Raw genomic sequence first — 16332 nt, 5'->3', positions numbered from 1 at the left:
TCATTTGAAATGTTTCTTTTATTATTTCCTTGATAATTTCCTTTTCTCTATTTTCTGTGCTCTTTCACCATAGAACTCCTATTCATCAAGATATTGAAACTCCTAGACATGCCATTTAACATTTTTACTTATTATTTCATCTCTATTGTCGCCCTTCCTCTTTTCACTTTATCTTTGGAAATGCACTGATTTTGTTCTACGTCCTTTCTATTATATTTAAAAATAATTTAAGTTAGTTGTACTTTTATTTTACGGGGTCTCCTTCTTGTTCTCAAATACTCACTTCTAAAAAAACTTGATGATAAAACATTTCCAAGTTTGATATTCCGAAGAATGCCTTACACACATGCACTCAGTGAGACTTCAATCGTCCTTCCTGTACAGCGCTGTGTGGTCCATCTTCTGTGTCAAGGAGGTATTACGTTCATAAAAAAAAAGTTGTAGCTAGTTAGGGCCTCCTGGCTCCTGCCTGCCACCCAGCCATTGAACTAGCATTCTAATCTTCACGTTGCTTGGAGAGGCAGCAATAAAAAAGAATATATCCATCTCACTTTCTGTTCTCATTGTAAATATTTTAAAAAAGTATTTCTTGTAAGAGACCTGGAGGTAAGATTATGGATTTCAATCCAACAAGGTTTTCCTGGCTTCATCCATTTCCAGGGGCTCACAGCAACTTCTTGCGAAGGCAAACAGCAAGCTACCGCGCGCTGAGGCAGAGCCAACGTGTTCAGCCTGGCCTGGCTGGCGGCAGCCCCCTCTAGCACCTTCCCCATCCATGGATCTAAAGAACCCTGGTTTGAGCATCATCTCCAAGAAGTTTGGGCAATAAATGAACTATTCTGGCTCCTCCCAGGAGATGAAGATGATGGCTGGCCTAACGATGGTTCCAGAAACAAAATGGCTTGCTGGTCTCTAGAAGTTTGATCCTTAAGTGGTGACAAACACCAAGCAGTCTAGTTACATCAGGCAGTCAGTCCTCTTTTAAAGAAATCTTGCGCAGAAACGCCGGGCCTACCGCGGGAGTGCCAGAGCGGCCCCGAATTCCGTTTGGAAGTATCTTTGAGCTCGCTTGGCCACCATGAGCAAAGCTCACCCTCCTGAGTTAAAAAAAATGTATGGACAAGAAGTTGTCATTGAAATTAAATGGTGGCAGACATGTCCAAGGAATATTACGGGGATTTGATCCCTTTATGAATCTTGTGATAGATGAATGTGTGGAGATGGCAACTGGTGGGCAACAGAACAATATTGGAATGGTGGTAATACGAGGAAATAGTATCATCATGTTAGAAGCCTTGGAACGAGTATGAAGAATGGCTATAGTTACCAGAGAAATCAACTGCTTCCACATGTCCCCTCTCCATAGCACCTGTTTTACTACAATATAAAAATAGAGTCCAGTCCATTTTCACATTGAACTTTTGTTAAATAAACTTTTGTATTGATCAAAAAAAAAAAAAGGAAAAAAAAAAGAAATCTTGCACAATTCAAACAGGGCTGTCTAAGAAGCAGTTTAGTGGCTAGCACCAGAGATCCCTTGCTAGGTGCTCATGGACTAGCACAGCGATTTTCAACTTGTGGGTCGCCAACCTGTGGGTCGCGACCCCTTTGGGGGTCGAACGACCCTTTCACAGGGGTCGCCTAAGACCATCGGAAAACACATATATTAGCGGTTCTCAACCTGTGGGTCGCGAGCCCTTTGGGGGTCGAACGACCCTTTCACAGGGGTCGCCTAAGACCATCGGAAAACACATACATAATTACATATTGTTTTTGTGATTAATCACTATGCTTTTAATTATATTCAATTTGTAACAACGAAAATACATCCTGCATATCAGATATTTACATTACGATTCATAACAATAGCAAAATGACAGTTATGAAGTAGCAACGAAAATAATTTTATGGTTGGGGGTCACCACAACATGAGGAACTGTATTAAAGGGTCGCGACATTAGGAAGGTTGAGAACCACTGGACTAGCATCTCCCACCCCAACAGAAATAAGCCACTGGAACCTGCCTTCTCACACCCTTCTGGGGCCCTCCTGTGCTTGGAATCTGAGATATGGCACCACTCAGTCTGCAGCAGCGAGCAAGGTTAACTTGGCGAGGAGACACAGGATGGTGATGCTTTGGCAACTCTCCAAGTTGAGTTGTTGTTGTGTTTTTAATATATTATTTTTATTGATTTCAGAGAGGAAGGGAGAGGGAGAGAGAGATAGAAACATCAATGCTGAGAATCACTGATCAGTTGCCTCCTGCACACCCCTCACTGGGCATCTAGCCTGCAACCCGGGCATGTGCCCTGACTGGGAATCGAACCGTGACCTCTTGGTTTATAGGCAGATGTTCAACCACTGAGCCATGTGAGCCGGGCTACATGTTGAACTTTTTACAGAAAAGTTTGATACAACACATGATTTCAGAGATGAATTCAGCTTTGTGCCACTTTAGAGACGGATGCAATCTTACTTTTAGCTTAAGAACACAACCAAGGAGAAAACACTGGCATCATGGCCAACACAAGTCACACTCTCTTACCTCCCATTGGTGTTAGCCTGACAGTAAATGTCGGGAGCTGTTTTTCCTGCTGTCGAGCCAACACGTGCCCGCCCCCGCCCCCCCCCAACTGGCACAGGGCAGGCACGGATCTCCCAGAATCAGTCTTGATGAAGGCTGCAGCTGCTGCCCTGTCCCGTCATCCATCACACCCCTCACTCCAGCAGCAACACATCTTTCAAGAGCAGCCGCTCTCCCACCCGCGGCTCTGCCTGTCTGCGTGGTTGCAGCCCGTTATGTAACTGCCACCTTATCAAAGCACCAGAATGCCGAACTTCTGTGTATTTCTTCAAGTATGCAAGGCTTGACCTTCCTGCTAGAAAATGCCTAGCATATTTTAATTGTCCTCAGAGGTTCCGGAAGCATTCCGAGGAGCTATTACTACATTTTCGCTATTCCTCTGATCCATGCTCCTGCTACAAGGAGGGAATTGCTAATTTGCAGACCGATAACTGTGTAGAGCAATGAGTCACCTCTTTAGAGCCTCATAAATTCATTCCAGTTTTTTTTATGAAATAATTATATTAATTGCAATCCCTTTTTCGGCACTTACTATGAGCCAAACACGATTTCAAATGTTTTCCATGCATTTATTTGTTATCCTCATAACCGTCCTGTGACCGGAATTATTTTTATTTTCATAATATAATTATATGATGTCTTTAATTTTTAGCCTCACTTTATAGATGAGCAAACAGAGGCAAAAGGATGTCAAAGGTCATGCAGCTAGAAATGGCGGAACGGAGATACAAACCCCGGCAGGCGGTGTGTCCAGAGTCGCACCCTAATCACAATGCGAACTGCCTCTGCTCCTTGCCATCCTGGTCCAGGGTTCTGTGTGCTGGGGGCTGGAGAGCTCTGGGCACATGCTTGGCTTTGGTTTACTTGGGTGTCCTGTGGCCTGGGCAGTTGGCAGGCCCCAGAGGCTGGGCATCCACGCTACAGAAGGTGCTCAGAAACACCTTGGCAAATGGAGTGTTGCCAACAATTCCACTACACTCGATATATTGCCAAGGAATGCCCCAAAGTACCTGGGAAAATAATTTTGCTCCTGGGAAAGACAGCAGCTTGGACCCAGGCCAGTCCTGCCCGAGGAGGTACATGGGCTGCAGCACTGAGCTGGTGCTGCTACATTCTGGATGGGAAGTGAATGTGGGGTAACCCTGGCCTGCTCCTGAGACTCGAAGCTTCAGAAAAACGTAGTGTCCACAGGGCCAGCGTCAGGGAACTCAAAAAGGAAGCAAAACCAAAGGTCTGAGCTCTACGTCTCAAAGGCCGATCTCCGGGCTCCCTCTATCAGGATCATCCAGGGAGATTTTTTTGTTTTGTTTTAAATATATTTTTATTGATTTCAGAGAGGGAAGGAGAGGGAGAGATAGGAACATCAATGATGACAGAGAATCATTGATGGGCTGCCTCCAACTGTGACCTCTGTGTTCATAGGTGGACACAACCACGGAGCCACACCGACACCGCCGGGCGTTTTGTTTTTAAATGCAGACACTCAAGTCCTACCCTGGACCTTCTGAATCAGGGTTTCCCACTATTGGGCTTAGAAGTCTAGATTTTTAGTAATCACCCCAGGCAATTCCGTTGTATTCTAAACACAGTTGACCCATTGCTTTGCGTCTCTGGGGTTTCAGGTCAGGCATCAGAGAAAAGCTGTATTTTAAAAGCAATATTCAATTCAACAAGTAGCATGCAGGCCTGAGAACCAAGGTTCTAGTCTCAGTTCTATGAATAGCTTGCGGGTGGACATGGGGGACATCCCTTGGCCTCTGTGAGCCTTAGGCACCCCACCAGGAAGATCGGGGGACTAAGTCCCTCCCAGCTCTGAATCCTGCGCTTCCTACCTGAGTATCCTCACCACACCTGAGTTGTTACGTAAACAGAACTAATGAGGTCCTAAAAGGAGTGGCCAGGTGAGTACCCGGAAGGGCAACGATCAGTCAGTGTGGGCTGGAGTAGGGCACTGGGCCTTGACCATGGGGAGAATCTGGATTGGGGTGGTCATGCTGATAGGCCAGGCATCAGAGCGAGGGGAGAGACCAGGTGTGAGGGTGTAGGGGGAGTGAGTTGGGAGGGAAGTAAAGTAGGTCTGAGTAAAGGAAAAGGTTTGGAAACACGGGTGGGGAGGGAAGATGGTTCCAGGTTACAGAAGTCCTTGAAAGCCAGGGAGGCGATGGAGCGACAATGGAAAGTGGTGTTTTGGGAAGATGGCTGGGTGACCTATGCAGGATGGGAAAAGTGGGAGGGGCAGGCCTGGTGACTCAGCCAGGGAGACATCTGTGACCCAGGGGACAAGCCTATTCTAGAGATGATGTGGCCTTGACCTGCATCTGTGGCAGTGGGAACAGGAGGGGAGAACATGTCAGTGGCAAAGCTCCAGGACCCTGGGATCTGGGTGGTTGTTATGGTTCTTTCAGTTCTACTTGTTTTTGTTTTCCGCTTATCTGTAGTTTCTGTTCTCTCTGCAGTGAGCTGATACTGCTCGGTGATAAGAAAGAGAAACATACAGTTCAGCATTTCCTTTGGGAAGCCAGCAAACCAATCTCCATCCCTTGGTGGCTTAACCCTTCCTCTCACTAGTCTGTTTCTCTTAAGAACCCCCTTTCTCATGTTTTTTAACCAACTCCTCTGCACCCCATACCTCTCGTCCCTTTGCTGAAAGGCTTCTTCAGAGCATTCCTTCTCCTTTGCTTTTTAAAAAATATGTATTTTTATTGATTTCAGAGAGGAAGGGAGAGGGAGAGAGAGATAGAAACATCAACAATGAGAGAGAATCATTGATCAGCTACCTCCTGCAAAGTCCCACACTGGGGATCAGGCCAGCAACCTGGGTATGTGTCCTGACCAGGAATTGAACTGTGACCTTATGGTTCGTAGGTCGATGCTCAACCACTGAGCCATGCCGGCCGGGCTCCTTCTGCTTTTCTGGACCTTTCCTCCTGCCAGCTGCCTGTAGTGCAAACCTTGCTCTGCTCCTCTGCCTGGCGGGGAGCCCAGGGTCCTGGCCTGAGGTCAGTAACCTCCTTGCTATCCCGCAGTGGCTCCAGGCCAAGACTCTACCCCTCTCTTCACCAAGCAGTCTCTGAGGAGTTAGCTTTCTTTCTCTCCTTGAAGCCAATCTCATGGTACCTGCCTCAATATCTTCTTCTCCCAAAGAATTCCTGTCATCATCCTGGGAAATGCTGCCATCCGAGAGGAAGACAACTGAACCTCCCAGCATCCCCACCCGCGGACACCGCAACTTCTTTGCCTGTTCCTGTACGCCCACGGCCACCTAGCAGCCCTTCACGTCCCGCAGGACTCCTATCGCACGGCAAGCTCTGAGACCCCACTTTGACCATGGACACCCGTCTTCTGACTTCTTGGGTGTCCAGATTCCAACTAAATATCCAGTCATTGGTTCTCTTTCGATTTCACTTTCCTGCCAAGCGTCCTGGATTCTGAGGCCAGTTATTTAACCTGCCCTCATCAGTACCCTCTGAAGCTCCGCGAAGCCTGGTACCGACTAGAGAAAAACTGCCCAGCATACCATGGGGCTCCCTGACACAAGGAAGGCACCCAGGTCAGCTCAGCTGTCCACACCCCGCTGAACCCCAATCTTACTGCCAATTCTATTGGAGACCCTTATCACTTTCCACTCATGGCAAATGATCTTACCTCGTTTCACTAACACACTGAGTGATGAACATTCTTATTTTCCCTTCTCTTCGGCTGTGAACTTTTGCATGCCTCCAATGATCCTTTCCTTCTTTCTGGAAAAATATGTTGTCCTGTCCCCTTAAGGCTAATGTTGTGTGCCTTCCAAGCCTTCTAGAGGATTAACTCGGTTGATAATTCCTTCTTTTCTTGTAGACTTCAAGCTCTCCGCCATCATGCAAGAAAAATGCTTTGACACTCCCTTCCCCTAACACCCTCTCATCTTCTTGCTACTGCCAAGCTCTTTAGAAAGTTTCGCTGGAGTTGTTAACGTGACCCATGTTCATGCAAACAATTTAAACAGCGCAGAAGAGCACAGAGAAAACAAAGATTAGCCAACATCCTGCCCCTCACAGAGAACCGCTGTTAGGAATGTGATGACCATGCTTCCAAATTATTTTCTATGTAAACATTCACATATGGAAGTATGCATTGAACACAGAAGAGGTTACACTGCACATGTTCTTCTACGACTAGCTTTGGGGAATCCACACTATCTCCCTAGCACTTTTCCCATTTCCGTGTTATCTGTTACCACAAAAGGCATTCTAGTGAAGCTAACCAACATAATTACTTCTCTATCTCCTATTAGTTTACAGATGGGGTTTTATTTTTGCTGTGTAGAGAATGCTGTGTTGAATATTTTTGCATTCGTGAAACTATTTATTTACGACAACTTTCTTAAAAGGGATTGTTGGATATAATATACTTATTTTTTTATAATGTTTGATATACACTGAAAAACAGTCTTCCAGAAAGATTGAACTAATTTAAACTCCTCTCAATGGTTGTCCTTAAGAACTCTAAGTTTTGGTAATGTTTCAAGATTTCATTTAATATCAAAAATGAAAAAGAGGACAGCATTACAGATTCTAGTCATTGAAAAGATGAGGGTATGCTGAACAACGTTCACCCACTGTTTTGAAAATGTAGATGAAACGGGCAAATTCCTAGGAAAAAGAAACTTGCCAAAACTTATTTGAGAAGAAATAGAATATCTGAACAGTCCTGCCTCTGTTAAGTAAATTAAATCTATATTTCAAACCTTCCTACAAAAATACCTCTAGGCTTCAAAGGGTTTCACAAATGCATTCTGCTAAATGCGTAAGAAAGAAATAACACCAACCTTACACAAATTCTTCTAATTTATTTTTAAGTCCAGCATAGCACTGGTACCAAAACCTCACAAGGACATGCAAAGAGAAGAAAATCACAGACCAGTCTGTTTTGGACATCAAGACAAAGGTACAGGCGCTGTTAATACTACGGTTGTTTGTTGCCAGTTACCTCCGTAACAGAGAAAATGCTAAATTTTAGCCAGAGGTCAGTAAAAATGAAGATGTACTATCTCTGAAGTCTATTCGTGGACCATGGGGGATTTGTGGCCTCCATGTCAAAATTCCTGTACTGAAAAACAAACAAACAAACTAGTGCTGGAGGCAGCATAGCACTGGGAGACCAGAGCTCAGTCCACGTGGAAATCCCAGCAGGTCAAGTCTTGGTGAGGGCCCCTGTGCTGGGACGCCACAAGCCTTCAAAGACTTCTTCAGTTGATTTCTTTGAAGAGGACTCCTCTTGATTCTGCATTTCACACATTTCTTTGTTCTCCTTCCCATGGGATTTCACTTTGCTTAATAGAAAGGACTTCACTGAACATTTCAGTCCCTTTATTCCCCCCGTGAATTCCCACGATAACCGGGTAGAATTGGCAAGTCAAGCAAATCATTCCTTTGATGACACCCCGGCGATTTGACTACACGTTTGTAAATAGAACATGTTAAACCAACATGGACCTTTGTGGTCAGAACTCTACACAAAGCCCACTCGGCTCTGGACCAAGCACTCATGACACCCTCTGGAAGGTCACCCGAGAGAAACATGATAGGACCAGGGTGTGCTCTGGCTCCAGCTCACAGACCTGGCAAAGCCCGAGCGAGCACCGAGGATCGCTTAGGCCCTTTGGAAAGCTCAATGACCAAGTTTTCTGGATATCTTCCTGCACACTTTCCTAGAGGGAAAAGATCTGACGAAATTCAGTAACTGCATTTTTACCACTTCTTTTGAATTCATCTCTATGTAAAAAAGGTAGTATTTTTAAAAATGGATCTTAATACTCAATTAAAATAAATATATCTTAATACTCAAAAGTCCAGAATTAACATTTAAAACTGTGAAATATTTAAACATACAGAGAAGTACAGAGAATATAACAAACAACTATATATTAGGCTACCCAATGACTCAGACCTAGCATATCTTAACATTTTGCTGTATCTGTCTCAAGAAAAGAACAAAACATTAAAAATACAACTGAAGCTACCCGTGTACCCTTCCCTGATCCCATTCTCTTTCCTCCCTCTCCAGAAATAATTACTATTATGAACTTGTCATTCTTAAGGATGTTTTTATAGTTTTATAATATATGCATATATCAATATACTATATAGGAACTGTTTTTTGCAAGTTGTCAAACTTTGTATGTATGGTATCCCACTGTATGTGTTATTATGTAACTTGCTTTTTTTTGGTTCAACATTATATTTGTCAGTTTTAGGCATATTCACAGATGTGACTCTAGTTTATTCCTTTTACTGGTATAAATGATTTCATTGTTTAAACATGCTTCAATTTGTTTATCTAGAGTTTTGTTCTTATAAGACCTCTTTTAATTAGATCTCATCCCAGTTCCTAGAGTGAGCATGTACCTAACGAGAGTCAAATTCACCTATAAGAATTGGTTTTCTTGTAGTCCCTAGAAAGTGAGCACCAAGTTTAAGGGAGAATAAGTACTGTTGTTGAAGCTTCTAAGTTCAATCTTCAGCAGGTGGAGGCAGCAGTGTATTTTTTTACCAGAATATTTCTAAGGTAGTTAAGCATTTTTTTTCCTGGCTGTGAAAACAGCCAAATGCGATTCTTTGGCCATCAGAGGTGATCTATAAGCCACTAAAATCTTGAGACAAACTCTTTTCAGACTAAAATAGTTTAAGTGGAGTATGTGTGTGCCACTAATAACTATGACCAATACAATGGGGTCCAAACATCTTTAAGGGCCTTGTTAGCACCCTTTTCTTCTTAAAAACATCTCTTTTAAAATATCTATAGTGGGATTTCTTTGATGAACTGCATTAAGCCTTCAGAACATCTGCTGCAACTCAGGTAGAAATAGTCAAGTATCTGCATAATATGTAAGTCTGTAGTCAAAAAAGGTGTTTCAACTAAACTATGTCCATGTAGTACCTGGCAGAGTTTCTGTTCTATAGACTGACATCAGTGCTCAATGCTTTACAGGGTATCTTACTAGTAAACTCCGTTCTCTTTTGCTCAACACTGTCTCATTTCCACTACATAAAGGTTGCTCCAGTTCCGCTAGCCAAGGCCTGCCTTACGTTATATTATGTCCTACTTTGCTGGTACCACATAAAGTGCTTATGTTATAAAAGGCCTCTGGATCGCTTGGTTTAAACGAATAGCTGGTTTCATTAACGTTCCAGGAGCAAGGGAAGCAAGCCCCTACAATAATTCTCAGACCAATAAATTCGATTTTCTAAGTATTCTCCATAAAAGAGCAGCAGATGAGTCCAAAAATTTGTTCAAAAATGCCCAAACAAGTGTTCCCTCAGTGGACAGTCCCAGCAACTCCAACCATAGCCAGATTATGAGAAGAAGAAGCACATTTCAATCCGTGGGAATAAAGGTTGGCATTGAAAAAAATATGTCCTTCTTTCAGGAGGGACAGCAGATGAAGGCTCACCATTTCTGCTCCTTGGTAGTTTATCACATTTTGTCCAGAAGTGCTGTGGCCCCCAATCATGTTGGGGGGGTGGGGGGTCCAAGAAAAGTATTCTGAGAATTAAGAAGTTTAAAGAACCAGTGACAGAATTCTTCTCCTAATCAATAAAAATCAACTATTCTAGCTTCAAAAATTTTTTTTTAAAAAATGTTTTTTATTGATTTCAGAGAGAGAAAGGGAGAGGGAGATAGAACATCCATCGGCTGCCTCCTGCATGCCCTCTACTGGGGATCCAGCCTGCAACCCATGCATGTGCCTTGACCTAGAATCGAACTGGCGACCTCCTGGTGCCTGGGAGGACGCTCAACCAACTGAGCTACAGAAGCCAGGCAATTCCAGCTTTTTAAAATCTTCTTTCTCCTGCTGTTGAGAGTCTAATGTCCTCAGAGGTCTTAACTGGCTGGGGTGGGGGGCGGGTTTCCTTCAATTTCAGACGTAAGTGCTTTTCCCAGTAACCCTTTGCGTGCTGGATAAGATAGTGTTTTTCAGGAGCTGGAGGTATAATAACCCCTTGTGATGACAAGTACTTAAATATGACATCTTGGTGGACTTTTGTACACCTCAGAAGTTCTTCTGCATTTGATTGTACACGAATATTGCACGAATGGCATCTTGGCGGTCCTCAGGCTGCACCAGGCTGAGGTGGTGGTGTCGCACAGGGCCATGATCTCATCGTTAGCCATGACCTCATCGTTAGCCATGACCTCATCGTTAGCCATGATCTCATCGTCATCCAGAAGGCCGAGCAGGTTAGGACCTGGGCAGCTGAGCCCTGACAAGTTGACCCTCAGGAAGGGGGAAGAGGATGATGACAATAATGTTGCTCCTGTAGGTTCATGGGGCCAGAACCTTGGCGACAGGCACTGGAAGAGCCTTTCGGGTTCCCCTCCAAAGCGCCTGGGGTATTCCAAACCCTTGGGCAGAATTAATCGCCAATGAGGTCCATCTGTAAACGAGTTGCTCCAACTAGTTGTTCAGGGCAGAGCAGAGTCCCACGGATCTCACTTTAGGGGAGCACCACGCTTACACTGGGAACATCCACCTTCCACAAGGCAGCTGGTTGCGGAAAACTAAAAACATCTTAAAACTCTACGTTTACTTAGTTACACACCTGGACGTAGTGTGTAAGTGATGAGTGAAGCCTACCACTTCCTCCAGAATTTGAGAGATAAAAGCTACCGGATTCTTGACCTTTCCTATAAACGTTCAGTTCTCTCATATTTGCTATTCAGGTGAAAATGGAAGAGGTTGAGGAGTTAATAGCGAGACTCGAGGAAACAGAATTTGTTGTATAAACAACAGAACGTGAGTTGTAAGGAAATGTGGCCTGCCATCTCGGGTAAGCCCTAGAATTTAGCCCGTTAAACATGCTGCCTCTGGCTGAAGTAGAAAGGAGCATCTTTTGGGAAAATATGGTTGTGCCTTTCAAGATGCAAATCTCCAAGGGCTTATAAAATCCTCCAAATAGTTCCTACGTTCCCTTTTCACAGAGTCAGGCGAGGTTTAACTCTTGCCTGTGCTACTCGATAGGTATCCCTGAATCACACAGGCAAGTTACCTACCCTCGCTGAGAGTCAGTGTCCACAGGTGTAAAACGGGAATGATAATACCTACACGGAAGGTTGTTGGAGGATGAAGTGAGATACACACACAAAATGCTTCGCGTGTAGTAGTCACAAATAAAGGGTAGCTTCCATGGTGCTTTGCAAACCTGCTTCTTAAAGGACTGCACATGAGCACCTCAAACACATGGATGGCCAGGTCTCATTCATGTGTGCATCCCAAGCACCTGGTACAGGTGAAGAGCATGTAGTGGGCGCTCAATAAAAGTTTACTGAATCAATGAATTAAAGATAACAATAATATGAACACATTAAATACTTATATAATGCATATGTATTCTATTATTTAATTATAATAACCTTCTGAGGTATTTACTCCTATAAAATCAAGGCTCAGCCCTGGCCGGTGTGGCTCAGTCGGTTGGGTGTCATCTAGTGCACGGAAGGGTTGCTGGTTCAATTCTGGGTCAGGGCACGTGCCCAGGTTGCGGGCTCAATCCCCAGTTGGGGCCCAATTGATGTTTCGCTCTCACATTAATGTTTTTTCCCTCTCTCTCCCTAAAAATAAAATTTAAAAATCTTAAAAACTATCAACTAAAATCAAGGCTCAGGGAGATTAAGTAACTTGTCAAAGTTCACACAACTCCGAAGTGATGGAGCTGGAATTCAAACCCAAGCCTGTGCCCTTGAACATTATACTCTATTGACGGCCTCCTGCTCAGGCAGTGCAGGAAGCTGCGGAGAGAAGGTGGCCTTTGAGCTGGATCTTAGAGGATGACGAGGCATCCATCGGGCACATAAAGGAAAAGTCATCCCAGTAAGAAGAACCAGGACATGACCAGGGGAGAGAAAAAGCACAGCCTCTTTGGGCTCAGCAAGCAGCCCATTACCGCATGAAAGGAGATGCCCGGAGACGAGGCTGAAAAGGCAAGTCCAGGGTCAGGCCGTGAAGGGCCGCAGCTGCGAAATGTCATGTTTTTATCTTGGGGCCGACGGGCAACCATTGAAAACCAGCTGGATCAGGCGGCAACACGATCAGAGCTGGGCTTTAGGAATGGACACCCAGCAGCCTCACCAAGCAAGAGCTGGAGTGAGAGCCCCGACAGGAGATGGGAAGACAGAAAAGAATGTTAGCTATGTGCCCGCTCTTTCCTTCCCATGTCTGAGACTCTGGTCATCTCTACAGTATTTTCTAAGGGATGTCTTCATAGGAGTGGCAAACAGAACTGTGTTCTCTATACCAACCAGGTGACACTACCTCGATGAGGATTTCCTTCTCAGAAAAGTTATACCTGGTTTATTTAACTGGTGGCAAAAGAACTCCAGCTGCCCAGTGAACGAGCCCCACCCTTCCCTACCATTTCAGGTCGTAGATGCACCTCCTTTTTTCCAGCAGACATCTGGGAACAGCCTGAAAGGTGCCCCCACACCCTCCCAAGCCCAGGCCCGCTCTGCGGGGCAGGGACTTCAGCACATTTATTTCTGTTCTGGTGATATTCGATTCCTTTGTTCTCTTAGCCTCCATGAAGATAGTCACTATTTTTATACTATCGTATAACTACAGGAGCCTATATTTTACATTCAAATGCTTATTTATCTTATCGTGTACTTCTGTGTTACTTTCTGCAGAAGAGCATGCAAGATTAGAAGAAATTCTCAGCCCCAATTTTAAACCTGAAAAGGATATACTATACAAAATCTGTTTGGGTACGTTCCTAAAAAAAAAAAAAGAGTGGAGAAAGTCATAGGTTTTATCTTTCGGAGCCCCCACCCCCACTCCTGCAAAATGCAGAGTAAGTCTGCCCTGCCAGATTGCAAAATGTCTTGATCTTCTCTTCTGCTTGAATCATGACCCAAAAGTTACTTCTGAGGGAGGGCTGGTACTATATTAAGCTTAGCACTGCTTCACATTAAGGAGGCTGATCAAAATTTAAGGAGAGAATACGTCCAGAATAGACCCACACGTATGTAGTCAATTGATTTTTAATAAGGTTCAAAGGCAATACAACAGAGAAAAATGGTCTTTTCAATAACTGATGTGGACACAACTGGACGTCCATATGCAAACAAATAAACCTCAATTTCTGCTCTTCAAAACACATCTTTAACATCTCACACCCATCAGGATAGTTACTATCAAAAAGCCAGAAAATTTCAAGCATTGGTGAGGATGTCGAGACACTAGCACCCTTGTGGACCTGGTGGGAATAGAAAATGAGGCAACTGCTGTGGAACACAGTATGGCTGCTCCTCAAAAAATTAAACCCAGAGTTACCATATGATGCAGCAATTCCGCTCCTGGGTATCCACCCAACAGAACTGAAAGTAGGGAGTCAAACACTATCTGTACATCCATGTTCACGGCATTATTCACTATGGCTAAACATGCAAGCAATCCAAGTGTCCACTGTGGGATGAACAGATATGCAAACAGTGGTATATTTTATAAAGCACACATATAAAAATATGTGATATGTAAAATATATATGTATTTTAATGTATATATATATACACACACAAAATGTAATATTATTCAGCCTTAAAAATGAGAGAAATTCTGACATCGATTAACCTTGAGGATATTACACAAAGTGAAATAAGCCAATCATAAAAATACAAATACTGTATGATTCTGCTGATATGAGATACCATATCAGGGTGTCCAAAATCAGAGACTGAAAGAACAGCAGTTGCCAGGGGCTGGGGGTACAGAGTTTCAGTTTCACAAGATGAAAAATGTACTGGAGATGGATGGTGGTGATAGTTGCACAACCTAAATGTACTTAAAACCACTGAATTGTACCCTTGAAAATGGTTTAAAAATGGGGAAAAAAAACATTGCTAAGAGAATGAAAAGACAAACCACAGACTGCGAGGAAATACTTGCAAAAATCCAACAAAGTACTGTGGTATCTAGAATAGATAAACAACCTTCAAACTAAATAATAAGAAACGAAACAACCCAACTTTTAAACAAATAGGCAACAATCTGGACAGACATTTCACCGAAGGATTTAAGTGGCAGACGACATAAAAAAGAATCTCAGTGCTATCAGTTGTCAGGGAAATACAAATTAAAACCATAACGAGATAACCACTAGATACCCATTAGAATGGCTAAAATAAAAACCCGACAAGGCCAAGAACTGACAAGGATACAGAGCAACTAGAACTGTCATACACTGCTGGTGGAAATGCAAAATGGTACCACCACGTTGGAAAACGACTTGCAGGGTTGTTTTTTTTTTTTATAAAGTTAAAGCATTCACTTGCAAACTGTAGTCCAACCCTACAGTGGACGAGGACGCAGCAGCAGCAGCAAACAGCAGCTGACGCATACAACCCCTGGATGAATTTCAAAAGTATTACACTAAGTGGAAGAACACAAACTCAAAAGCTACATCCTGCATGATAATGATGCCGTTGTAACAACCTGGCTATTATTTAACAGAAAAGTGGGAGAGGGAAGACTAAATATAGGCGTGCCGTTTCTATAGCTTTGCCAAAAAGCTGCATTTAACGTTTTCCAAGTCTGTTCCGCACCGATCAATGGGGAAAGAGGCTGGACAGAGGCAGGTTAGACGCATGCCCGGTAAGGTCTGAGTGACGTGGAAAGGTGTCTACCTGTCTGCCAGTCATAACTGGGAACAAATCAGTGGCCAGGATGAGTGTACAAAATCTAAATATGTGCACTTCTAGACAAAGGAGCCGCTCTCTCTCCTGGTTCCAGGGCTCCTGTGATCCCGTGGCAGGGGCACGCTTCCCTGTGCCCACATGGTGCACGGCCATGGTGGACCCCACACATGGACTAATGAACTTCAGTCGCTTAGATGCTGAACGACGCCCGGCTGCAACATGGAACGGAAGCGCTGGCCCCTGGCCTTGCTTCTGGCTCTGCTGGAACCCCAGCTGCACCTTGTCCAGGACTGGCTTAAGGGGCAGGGGACTTGGAAACCCGAAAAATGTAACTCCACGCCAATAAAATCTCTATCCACATCCCATCCTCCCGTGCGAATCTTAGGAAACCCATTTTCTGAAGATATCGCAAGAACCTCACTCCCACAAGCGACAGGGGAGTTTGATTCTCCGGTAACAAGCCATTCATATGACATCCTGTAAAAGGCAGAAAGTGATAGAGAAAAGAACAGATCAGTCATTGTTGGGGGCTGAGTGTGGAGGGCCGGAACAGCAAAGGGGCACAGGTCCTATTCTCTATTTTGATTGTGCTGAATGGGTTTGTCACACAGAACTTTGCAACCTCAGGTAACACCCAAAATAATAATTTTTATTGCATTTAACTTTACCAGAATAATAAAAATACTTAAAGTTCAAGGAGAGAAGTCAGGCCTATGGTAGTGAATCAGGGTACACTGTAGGGCGGAAAAATTAATGCTCCCCAGCAAGTGCTTATATAATCGACAGAGTGAATAGCTACCCACATTATACCCTTGTTTGATGACTGCTATGAAATGGATTTGTTCTAACCAAAACAAAAATGAACACCTCGAGCCATTTCCTCCAAATGGGGAAAGAAAATAGACTCTGGCTGAAGTCTATGGAACTAAAGTCACCGGTGTCTGACTTGCACAGAAGTGAGTCAAGCACTTATGTAGAACAAATTTATGAGATGCTAAGCACGAAAGCTAAATCTTGATCAGAATGCAGAGGGAGACGTTACATACAATTTAAAGTACCGCATGAATTATGATTGG

General features: G+C 43.9%; 2 pseudogenes; one reads left to right on the top strand and one right to left on the bottom strand.

Moving 5' to 3' along the window:
- Positions 1-1018: 1018 nt before the first annotated feature.
- On the top strand, positions 1019-1453 carry LOC111824631 (annotated as a pseudogene).
- An 8197-nt stretch (positions 1454-9650) lies between these two features.
- Positions 9651-11457, bottom strand: LOC102432842 (annotated as a pseudogene).
- Positions 11458-16332: the final 4875 nt, after the last annotated feature.

The sequence above is a fragment of the Myotis lucifugus genome, unplaced genomic scaffold, assembly GCF_000147115.1.
Source record: "Myotis lucifugus unplaced genomic scaffold, Myoluc2.0 scaffold_3302, whole genome shotgun sequence".
Classification (NCBI taxonomy): domain Eukaryota; kingdom Metazoa; phylum Chordata; class Mammalia; order Chiroptera; family Vespertilionidae; genus Myotis; species Myotis lucifugus.
Note: the sequence above shows the minus strand (reverse complement) of the source record. Positions and strands in the feature narration are given on the sequence as shown.